Source organism: Podarcis filfolensis, assembly GCF_964270895.1.
Source record: "Podarcis filfolensis genome assembly, chromosome: 15".
Classification (NCBI taxonomy): domain Eukaryota; kingdom Metazoa; phylum Chordata; class Lepidosauria; order Squamata; family Lacertidae; genus Podarcis; species Podarcis filfolensis.
The window spans coordinates 34,249,346-34,261,545 of record NC_139618.1 but is presented as its reverse complement, the minus strand read 5'-3'; positions in this window follow the sequence as shown (position 1 = coordinate 34,261,545).

The window sequence follows — 12,200 nt, the reverse complement described above, 5'->3', positions numbered from 1 at the left end:
TCCAAATTATCCTCAGCAAGAAGGAGAAAAAAATCTGCATTCAGAATGCTAGAAACTGCTGCACTGAAGTATAAAATATGCTTAAGAAGATTAAGAAAACATCAAAACACACCCACAGTGGAATGTGAATTATTTGATTTATGTTCCCCAACAATTATGGTTTGTATGTTTAAAGGCCAAAAGAGTCAAAACTGTACACATGTAAGAAAACGAACTCAAACATGAAGCAGAAAACATTCAAAGTTCCACCCCAAAATAAACTTCAGTTCACCTGGCAATTAGAGGAACTACTTTCAGGTGTAGTTCAGAGATTTTTGAATTAAGTCAGTGAACTTCACTCATTCTGAGCACTGCTTAAATTGAGATGGGATTGCTTAAATAAATACACAGGCAGTCAATCAATCATTATTACAAAGCAGTTTCAGCACCCTTGGAAAAATACAACTACAACAACACCCTTCTCCTCCTGAAATCTTTTGGCAAATCTGCCAGGCAAATCTGGTCCCAGATTCTTGGAGCAATTAAGTAAAAGTTGCTAAGCTGAACTAGTTCATTCCAAGTTTTGTACAGAACTGAGTTCCTGGTGTATATAGGGGTTTTTTTGGGGGGGTTGGGGGTTTACAACCAACGGGTACTGCAGAGTGTCTGCATTGGGGTCAGAAGAAGGAGAGAGTGCTCTTGCGCTTGGATCCTGCTCATAGCTGTCAACTTTTCCCTTTTTTTGCGAGGAATCCTATTCGGAATAAGGGAATTTTCCTTTAAAAAAGGGAAACGTTGACAGCTATGATCCTGCTGATGTTCCCCACAGGCATCTGATTGGCCACTTTAAGAACAGGATGCTGGACCAGAGGAGCTATTGGCCTGATCCAGCGCTGGCAGCCTCTTCCGCTGCACCCGCGAGGGGGAAGCTGCTGACTAGCAATTCTTGTCGGGAGCCTTGCCTTATTGTTTACAGCACTCAGCTCCAAAATCTTGCAGGCCAAGCCGTTTACTTTGTCATGCAACAAAAACAACGAAAGAAAAAGAAGAAAGGAACATGATCAGTTCCAGGCATTTCTGCTGAACTTTGAAGAGCATTCTGGTTGAAGTAGTGAACTCTGGACCAATCCTAGGCAAGACAGCAGGAGAAAAGGAAGGTCAGGGTGGTGCAGTGGTTAGAGCAGAGTGGGTTGCCTATTGGTATATGGCAGGTATGAGGAAACTTGGTCCTGAGGATGCTGTTGAACTACAACTCCCATCATCCCTGGTCACTGGTATTACTTTCTGTGGCTGGTGGGAGTTGTAGTTCACCAACATCTGCAGGGCCAAAGATTCTCCCACCATGCACAAAACATGTATATAGGAAAAAATTGTCCATGCTAATGAGGGAGCTATGAAGCCAGAACTTTATAAGCTAATCCAAGAAAGCCAAGATTTTCCCCATCATTCAGCCCGGACACTGAGGTCCAGCGCCGAGTGCCTTCTGGCGGTTCCCTCACTGCGAGAAGTGAGGTTACAGGGAACCAGGCAGAGGGCCTTCTCGGTAGTGATGCCCGCCCTGTGGAATGCCCTCCCATCAGATGTCAAGGAAATAAACAACTACAGTGGTACCTCGGGTTAAGAACTTAATTCGTTCTTGAGTTCTGTTCTTAACCTGAAACTGTTCTTAACCTGAAGCACCACTTTAGCTAATGGGGCCTCCTGCTGCCGCTGCGCTGCCGCTGCGCAATTTCTGTTCTCATCCTGAAGCAAAGTTCTTAACCCAAGGTAATATTTCTGGGTTAGCAGAGTCTGCAACCTGAAGCGTATTTAACCTGAAGCGTATGTAACCAGAGGTACCACTGTATCTGACTTTTAGAAGACACCTGAAGGCAACACTGTATCGAGAAATTTTTAATGTCTAAAGGTTTACAATTTTATATGTGCTGTAAGCCGCCTAGAGTGGCTAGGGAAACCAGATGGGCAGGGCATAAATATATTATTATTATTATTATTATTATTATTATTATTATTATTATTAAAGGAGCCTTCACAGAGTCGCTTGATCCACCAGCCATATTCTTCTCTTAGTCCAGGCTCACATTTCCCAAGAAAACTCATGTTTGGAATTGACAGATGTTTTGCAGTACCTAAAAATATAAAGATGTGCTTTGTTCACAGCAGGAAGCAGCATTTTTTTAAAAACATAACATTTCACGTTGCTCTTTGGGAGGGATGGAATGTCAAGGGAGTCCACCACCACCCAGAAAACAAAAACCCAGCAACGTTGCTTGTCTATAAACAGTTCATTGACACCATGAGCTGTTTGCTTGCCTAACTGAACATCTGTGCTAATGTTCCTTTGTCCAATGGTAGAACAAGACATAATGCCCAGGCTCAAGGGATAAGAGGGGTGGAAGAGGGGTGGGATAAAGTATATGATTAAAAGAGCGTAGACAGAATTATACTATTCTTCTATCTTTTCAGAAGCTCTTGGAAGGGATGTCAGAGAATTCCAATGACAACGAAAGACATTAATTGGGAAGGGTCCTAGCTCAATGTTAGAGCACCTGTTTTGAATGCAGAAGGTTTCAGTTTCAATCCTTGGCATTGTAATAAGGTTAAAGCTTACTGGAAAATGATATATAATGAATTGAAAAAGATGTTTAAAATAACGTTTGTAAACAACAACAACCCAGAAGCTTTCCTTTTGGGAATTATAGGGACAGAACTACCCAAACTGTATAGAAATTATTCATGTATGCGACTACAGCGGCAAGAATGCTACTTGCCCAAAAATGGAAAGAAGAAGTCCCAGCGAAAGAAGAATGGATACAAGAACTTATGGAATATGCAGAAATGGCGAAAAATAAGAAATCAAGATAACAAATTGTTATGAAAGAATGGAAATGGTTTATTGAATATTTACAAATAAACTGTAAACAGATAAAAACATCAGCAGGATTATTGTAATCATCTGCAGTTTTATAAGAGTATGTATTTAAAGTAGATGAATAAATGAGCAAATTAAGTTAATTTGGATATGCACAAAATATTTAAAATAAATTTAAGGAACTGCAGAAAGAGGGGGAAGGAAATCAAGTTTTGAAATGTTAAAATGATTGTAAAATTATTGAAATGTATAAAATTGAAAATCATAAATAAAATACTACTACTACTAATAATAATAATAGTAGTTTCAATCCTTGGCATTTCCAGGTAGGACTGGACCTGTCCCCTGCCTGAAACCCTGGAGAGCTGCTACCAGTCAGTGTAGACAATACAGTGGACCCTCTAGTTATGTACTGCTCTGGATACGTAACTTTTGGGTTACGAACACGGCAAACCCAGACGTGTATACCTCCGGGTTTCGCCCCGCATGCATGCACAGAAGCGATCTGTACACTGGGTACGTGCACAGAAGCACTCGATCGTACCGTGAGCCTCTGCCTACGGACTTTTCAAGTTGTGGACGGACCCCCGGAACGCAGTGGCGTAGCGTGGGGGGTGCAGGGGGTGCCGGCCGCACCGGGCGCAACATCTGGGGGTTAGGGTTAGGGGGCGCAAATCCACGGGTTAGGGGGCACAATTTACTTGCCTTGCCCCGGGTGCTGACAACCCACGCTACGCCACTGCCGGAACGAATTTAATTCGTATCCGGAGGGTCCACTGTACTGAGTTAGATGGACCAATGGCCTGACCAGGTGTAAGGCAATTTCCTATATTCCAGCCAGGCAAAAGAACTCAATGAAGGTGTGGCCTGCAGAAAGTTGTGCGGCCTAGGGGGAATGCTAAGGGGCAGAGTGCTCTGGAGCAGGGCCGGATTTAAATAATAAATAACAACAACAACAACAACAACAACAACAACAACAACAATAATAATAATTCATTATTCCCAGCCACTCTGGGCGGCTTCCAACAAAACACTAAAATACAATAATTTATTAAACATTAAAAGCTTCCCTAAACAGGGCTGCCTTCAGATGTCTTCTAAAAGTTATTTTTCTCTTAGACATCTGGTGGGAGGGCGTTCCACAGGGCAGGCACCACTATCGAGAAGGCCCTCTGCCTGGTTCCCTGTAACTTGGCTTCTCACAGGGAGGGAAGCACCAGAAGGCCCTCAGCGCTGGACCTCAGTGTCCGGGCAGAACGATGGGGGTGGAGACGCTCCTTCAGGTATACTGGGCCGAGGCCGTTTAGGGCTTTCAAGGTCAGCACCAACACTTTGAATTGTGCTCTGAAACATACTGGGAGCCAGTGTAGGTCTTTGAAGACCGGTGGCATACGGTCTCAGCAGCTGCTCCCAGTCACCAGTCTAGCTGCCGTGTTCTGGATTAGTTGTAGTTTCTGGGTCACCTTCAAAGGTAGCCCCACATAGAGCGCATTGCAGTAGTCCAAGCGAGAGATAACCAGAGCATGCACCACTCTGGTGAGACAGGCTAAACAAGCTATAGCTTAGGGCCCCACTCTCTTGGGGGACCCCAAAAAAATAAAGGAAAAAAAACAACTAGATGTACATTTCCAAACTATAAGATAAAAAAAAACAAATAAAATAAAATCTACGTACAGCAACAGTGTTTTGTGTTGTGTAGGCTCCTATGATGTAAGTAATGGGCCCCACCTGCTATATAAAGGGCCCCATTACCTTCAGTAGCTTAGGGCCTCATCAAACCTAAATCCGGCCCTGCTCTGGAGGGTCCTATTTAGTCCCCAGTCCTGAGGTCTCCTGCACTTGGTGTAAGGCTTCGATTGTTTCAGACGATCTCAATGGGGGACTCAGCTCTACAGCTGCAAATATAACATTTTAAGTGTGTGCTAAGTGCATTATTCAAATGTGACACTAGATGGTGGTGGTGAGTTCAAATACAGTATGGCAAATTCAATATATTTTTCAAGGTGTTTTTTTTTTTAATGCATTCTCACAGCGTTTTTTTTTATATGTGTCTAGATTCCAACAGTGTCTCCCTCTTTAGATGGCAATGTACAGTACTCCACTCACTTCAAATTGCGGTAAGCTAGCCCTTCTCCATTTGCACCAGCTCATTTTGCTGAGTGGGGCCGAGAATCCAAAGCCCTACCCTGGCAGCATTACTGGGTATCTTTGAATTAAGAGAGCAGTCCTAGGCCAGACTCACATGGGACACATTTGCAGAAATCTGCATCTCCAAACGGGCTGAGAAATCACGAGGATCTGTGAATGACTCAGTCGCGTGTCTCACGAATTCATGCAGAACATTTTTCCATGTATGCAGTCATGGGAATTAGAAGCGGGTGGGGGACTGCTCTTCTAAAGAAGAGTAACATTTGAGTTGGCTCTGAGATGCATCACAGCAAGTGTCCTCTGGGTGGTTATGAATAAGCCGAAAGGTCTGAAAGAGAAATGTCAAGAGCTGCTCTGTTGCAGTGCTGGTCAGAGGCAACGGCGATGCCACCTCCTGCCGCTCTCTGCATTCTAATGTTTGTTTTCATAACAGCTGGCCAACATGGCTTGGCTCATTCTCCCAGAAAGCTCACAGTGCCCCCGGATCCCTCTGGAGTCAAAGCCAGCTAGTCCTTGCAGGCAGAAGAAATATGCAGATATGGTTCTTTTTACTAGGGAATGGGAGGTTTTAGAACAGGGGTCTGCAACCTAAGGCCCATGGACCACAAGCAGCCCACAGGGTTGTTTAACTGGCCCTGAGCCACCCCCGAACCGAGCTACTCGCTCGGCGAGTCCCCATGTGCTGCGCTAAACCAGGACTTGCTTCTGCTGGAAGTCGTGTCTGTGCCGGAAATCGTGGGTGTGCACTCATGCGCACGCACGATCCAACCCACGGAAGGATCTCTGCTGGAGTGAACCGGCCCAGGCAAGGTAAACCTTGCTGACCCCTGTTTTAGAAGCAAAGACACGCCACTCATGACAGGTCACCTCCCAGTCAGACTTTGCAAGGGTGCTCCCCAGTCTGCGTTGGACCCAGGCTACTCTGCATTTAAAGGGCTGAGGATAACAATGAAAAAGACGTCCCCTTAAGTCCACAAGAGCCCTAGGGATGCCAACCATCCAGGAGAGGTGATAAGGAGGTCAGACATTCCTGGTTCCACAGGCAGGCCAGACAGTACCTGGGCAGGGGATCAAGGTGGTGGTTCAGTATCACCAGCGGGTGGTGCTGTGGTCTAAACCACTGAGCCTCTTGGGTTTGCTGATAGGAAAGTTGGCGGTTCGAATCCCTGCGACGGGGTGAGCTCCCGTTGCTCTGTCCCAGTCCTGCCAGCCTAGCAGTTCGAAAGCATGCCAGTGCAAGTAGATAAATAGGTACTGCTGTGGCAGGAAGGTAAACAGGGTTTCTACGCGCTCTGGTATCCGTCATGGTTCCCTTGTGCCAGACGTGGTTTAGTTGTGCTGGCCACATGGCCTGGAAAGCTGTCTGTAGACAAACGCCGGCTCCCTCGTCTGAATGCGAGATGAACTCTGCAAACCCATAGTCGCCTTTGACTGGATATAACCATCCAGGGGTCCTTTACTTTACTTTTTTTTTTTTACCTTCAGTATCACAGGTAGCCAAACTTAGCAATTCATTCACACCCCCTGTCTATAACCCTGGACCGTCTCCTGCCAGTCCGTGCTGACAATATGGAGCTAGATTCACTCAGTAGGCAAGGCTGCCTTTAAAGCACCATGCCTTTAAAGAACATTTGAGGCACTACCTCCCAGCCTCAAAAGAATTCTGGGTACAGTGGTACCTCGGGTTACATACGCTTCAGGTTACAGACTCCGCTAACCCAGAAATAGTGCTTCAGGTTAAGAACTTTGCTTCAGGATGAGAACAGAAATCACGTGGCAGCAGCGGGAGGCCCCATTAGCTAAAGTGGTGTTTCAGGTTAAGAACGGACCTCCAGAACGAATTAAGTACTTAACCCGAGGTATCACTGTACTGTCATTTGTTAAGGATTGCTGGGAGTTGTAACTCTGTGACGGGTAAACTGCAGCGCCCAGAAGTCCTTGAGGGGAGGAAATGTGCTTTGGATGTTTGCTACGGGTATAAGTGGGTCCACTTACGTTTCTGTTTCGAGGAGGCTGGTTCCATCTCAGCCCCGAAGCTGCTTTGAGGTTTAACACTCATTGTTTGCTCCTGCTTTCAATGCAGGCTGCTGGCATCTCGGCTGGAGCCACATGAATCGTTTCCATGCCCACATCCCTCCTTACCAGGATGCCGCTCTGCATGTGATGTGGGAAGAGAATCATCTTGCTGCTTGCCCTCCCTGCCCCCCTCCCTGTTAGAGATAGAACCAGATCTCCCAGCAGAAGTCACGTTCAGGCCCTGGGTGGATCCTCTTGCATGAACGTCCTCCTCCTGAGATGGGCTCCAGATATAATGGGGCACTCAGATGACCTGCTCTGACCAGCCAGACCACTTGCCATCTAGTTTCCTGCCTTTTTCGTTCACACGGCATCCCCCTCCATGCCAGCTGCTCTTAATCCCAAATCTGCAGCTGGACCTATGAGAACCCAGACCCCTCTCACTGCCGCTGCTGCTCTGTTCCCATCTGGTTCCTATTATCCTGCCAGATGTCTTGGGCTGGATCTACACCGATCTGTAAAAATGCTATTAAAGGCTATTATAAAAAAATTAAGTCGGTGGTTCAAATCCCCGTGACGGGGTGAGCTCCCGTTGCTCAGTACCTGCTCCCGCCAACCTAGCAGTTCGAAAGCACGTCAAAGTGCAAGTAGATAAATAGGTACCACTCTGGCAGGAAGGTAAACGGTGTTTCCGTGCACTGCTCTGGTTCGCCAGAAGCAGCTTAGTCATGCTGGCCGCATGACCCGGAAGCTGTATGCCGGCTCCCTTGGACAATAAAACGAGAAGAGCACCGCAACCTCAGAGTCGTCTGCAACTGGACCTAATGGTCAGGGGTCCCTTTACCTTTATTTTTAGAAGGATGCCCAAATTTCAAAGGTTTGAGGTGGTCCAGTGCACATGTAGACATGAGACAGTTCAGGTGGCTTTGCATGCAAGAAAGCTGGGAATCATTTGAGTAAGCTCACCCAGATCTGCGTTCAGAGGTTTCAAATAGCGAGCCACACTAGATGCTGCATTAGGGTCATGGAGAAGAGAGGAGAGACACCGTGGATTTGAGGTAATATAAGGAACAGTCCTCAAATGCAAAAGAGACAGAGTCTTCTTCTATCGCATCCATCACACAGACAGTCCTGACATTATCAGGCAATATCGATTTCGTGGGTCTAGCTCTGCTCCTTAGGGGGAGGGCGACACCTTGTGGTCACAGGATGGTAGCACAGCAAACTTTTTATAAAAGAATGGAAATGGTTCATTGAATATTTACAAATAACCTGTAAACATATAAGAACATTGGCAGGATTATTGTAACAACCTGCAGTTTCATCTTTAAAGAAGATGAACAAATTAAGTTAATTTGGATATGCAGAAGATATTAAAAATAAATTTAAGGATCCGCAGAAAGAGGGGGAAGGAAGTCGAGTTTTGAAATGTTGATTGAAAAAGCAGTGAAATGTATAAATTTGAAAAGCATAAATCATTTTTTTTAAAGGATAGTAGCACAGCCACGATGTGAACAGCCCTTTTAAAGTTGTCTGGGAAGAGGACTGAATTTTGTGTCTGATTTTTGTACAAGGAAGTTCATACCCACAGCTGAGATGGGCCGCCAGTATGTTTTGTTGTTTTGATCCACGCCGTCATGATGTGGTCGCTCAGCTTTTCACTACACTTAAAGGGGAGGAATTTATTTTGTGGTTTTACCTTCCTTCTCAGAAATGCATATGATCATGTAGGTGGAAATGTGACACGATGAACTGCAGGCAGCTGTAGGATGGGAAGTGTGGGAGAAGCCTTAGGTAGCTCCCTAGCTCTGTACTGGCAGCAACTCTCCAGGGCTTCAGAAGGGGTATCATTCCCTCCCTGGAGATGCTGGGGGCTGAACTACTTGCATACTGTTCCCTCCTGAGCTGCTTTTTCCGAAGACTGTGCCTACACAAGAAGTGAAGAACCTGCAGCATTCCAGATGTTGTTAGATGATGACAATGACTACTATTCCTACTATTCTGTGGTTGAAGCAGGCTTAGACTCAGGTCTTATCCTAGTAAGACTGCAATAGTTTCTTCCATTGCCCTCTCAAGATTTAAAGGCTTCAGGTTAAAGGCAAGGCCAGGGATGGCTAGAACAGCATATTTCTGTTCCATGCAAGCTTTACCTGCAATCAATCAAAAGTCTGTTCTGTAGCAATTTCAGCTTTAAAAAAAATGGAAAGGGAAAAAAATCACACTTAAATTGTACACATTTTTGTACCCACTTTCTCCTAAAATATACATTTCTATGCATTTCAACACATATTTTTGAACTTTCTCCTAAAATATAAATTTCTATGCACTTTAACACATATTTTTCTATTTTTGAACTGAATGTGCATTGCAAAATTCAGAGCAGGACACAGTTTAATTGTTAAGTGCGTTCCAATCCACATGCAAGTCCAGGGACCTGTTTTCTGCCTTACAAACTTTCCCCTCTTTGTTTAACATAGGGAAGGACAAATCTGTTGATTTTAGTTTCTCTCCCTTTCAAAGACCCACTACCATTTCTCCAGAAGGGTCCCAGAAGGGTCCCTGGCTCCAGCACCCAAGAGCCACCTGGACAGCAAAAATGGGGAGCTTTGAAGCCACTAAGAGGGAGTCTTTGCACCCTTTGTGCTGATTGAATCAGAGTGAAAGGAAGTGAGTCAGCCACTGAGAATTGGCTCCTGGGGTCATCTGGAGAAGGAGCCCAGGAAGAACACCAAGGAGCTGTTGTTGTGTATGCTCCAAAGGTCAGCATTTAGGAACACTGAAAACGAGATGTTTCAGTTCCTAGTGGATGGTGCGCAAGTTCTGTTATGTACAATGGAACGTCAGTGGAAATGCAACTTAATTTACTCAAAAGAAGAAGAAGATGCAGGAGCACTCCAAAGCATTTGTGCATTTATGTGCAGAGAAAATAGTATATCTAGTCAAAGAGCAATGCATGGCAATCTGCGCTGATCAGTGCGATGCATCCCAAACAATAAGTATTATTGTATAATTATAAGATTATTGTATAAATCTTAGAAGGTTGCATAACCTGGGGGGGCTAACTGGGTTGTTGTTTTTACTTTTATTGTGTATTTTGTGGTTTCATATCTTGATTTTATTCTGGGAACCGGCCTGAGACACCTGGGTATAGGGCTGTATATAAATTTTAATAATAATAATTATAATACAGTGGTACCTCGGGTTAAGTACTTAATTCGTTCTGGAGGTCCGTTCTTAACCTGAAACTGTTCTTAACCTGAAGCACCACTTTAGCTAATGGGGTCTCCTGCTGCTGCCGCGCCGCCAGAGCACGATTTCTGTTCTCATCCTGAAGCAAAGTTCTTAACCCGAGGTACTATTTCTGGGTTAGTGGAGCCTGTAACCTGAAGCGTATGTAACCTGAAGTGAATGTAACCCAAGGTACCACTGTAATAATAATAATAATAATAATAATAATAATAATAATAATAAATAACAACAATAATAATGGAAGCATGGCTGCAATTATCTGCATTTCTGAATTTGCCACTGCACTACTGGTACCCACCCTTGGTTGAGAGGACTGGAAGAGCTGGCCTGGAACAACGTTGTCACAGAGTCTTTGATATGCCACATTATTCACAATGCAAAAGGCACTCTGTTACTAGTCCTCACCCTTACCTCGGGAGCAGAAAAAAGTCGTGGGTGCCTGCAATGCAAAAATAAATTTTAAAAACAAAAACTTAGATAACATTGTATCAGATAAACATTTACAGTTAAAACTGTGTGGTTTCCTTGGCGCGAAGCTACAGATATATATGGCTCCCAAGAGATTTGATTCCCTGATATCATTGCAGCAAATCAGATTAGCATCTGGACCTTCATGGTGTTGAGAAACACATAAGCAGTTATTTTCCTACCAGCAGCAACTGAAAGCCATAGACATTTGTGGGTTGTTGTCCTAAATCACGGGGACAAAAGGACTCTAGGCAGGAGGATCTGGACTGTCCCTCGCTACTTCCTCAAGCACCACCAGGAGAACTTTCAGACAAAGGTAGTCATTGGCCCAGTGAAGTGTTTCTCAAACATGAGTCTCCATCATCCCTGACCACTGGTCCTGCTACCTATAGACGATGGGAGTTGTAGTCCAAAAACAGCTGGAGATTGTTTGAGAAGTTTGAGATTGACCCAATCTCTCTGTTGTTGTTGTTGTTTAGTCGTTTAGTCGTGTCCGACTCTTCGTGACCCCATGGAGAATCAATTCTGTATCCCCAAATGGAAACCAGAATTGGAGGTCATACATTATCTATTACTGGGGAATGATCAGGAGCTCATCAAGTTAGTGGCTAAATAGCTCTATTTGGTTTTTGTCGTTGAAATACACTGCAGACATCTGATCTCCCTGGAGACCTAGAGATGTGACGATAGACTGCTCTGCCTCCTTTCTTTTAGCAAATGTTTTTACCACTGGGGAAGTGGTAATTCTGTATTGATTTGTTTTTGATCTTTGTATGTGATGCCAATACAGTGGTACCTCTGGATCCGAACGGGATCGGTCCCAGAGCCCCGTTCGCATCCTGAAGCGAACACAACCTGTGGGTCATGATTCGCTGCTTCCGCGCATGCGTGTGATGTCATTTTGAGCGTCTGCGCATGCGCGAGCGACGAAACCTGGAAGTAACGCGTTCCGTTACTTCTGGGTCGCAGCGGAGTGTAACCTGAAAAGGCTCAACCCAAAGGTACTTCAACCCCAGGTATGACTGTAAAAGGTTTGATGATGATGACAAAGGTGACAGTTTTCCATCAACGTAGCTGCGCCAGTCGAGCTAAGGAACGCTAAGTCACTCTGGCGTGCACCCCACTCCCATGCGTGCCCCGTCCCCATGGCGCAGTGCGCCTGCCCACCCCAGGTGCTGGCAGGGCTCCCTACACCGCTTCTGGGGGCCCAGGGAGGTGGTCAGACCAGGGAGGTGACCTGGGCAGCTCCTAGGGCTCCAGATCCGTGCCTGCCTGGCCCACCCCAAACACCAGGCCTGACACTTACCCACAAACAAGATGAAGGAGAGTAAAATTACAGAGTTGTATCCAACTAACACCTACTCAGAGCAAATCCACTGAAACTAATAGGCCTAAGTTAGTAGTGTCCATCAATTTTAGTAGGTCTACCCAGAGTATGAAATGGGTTGGATACTACCCATTATTTTAG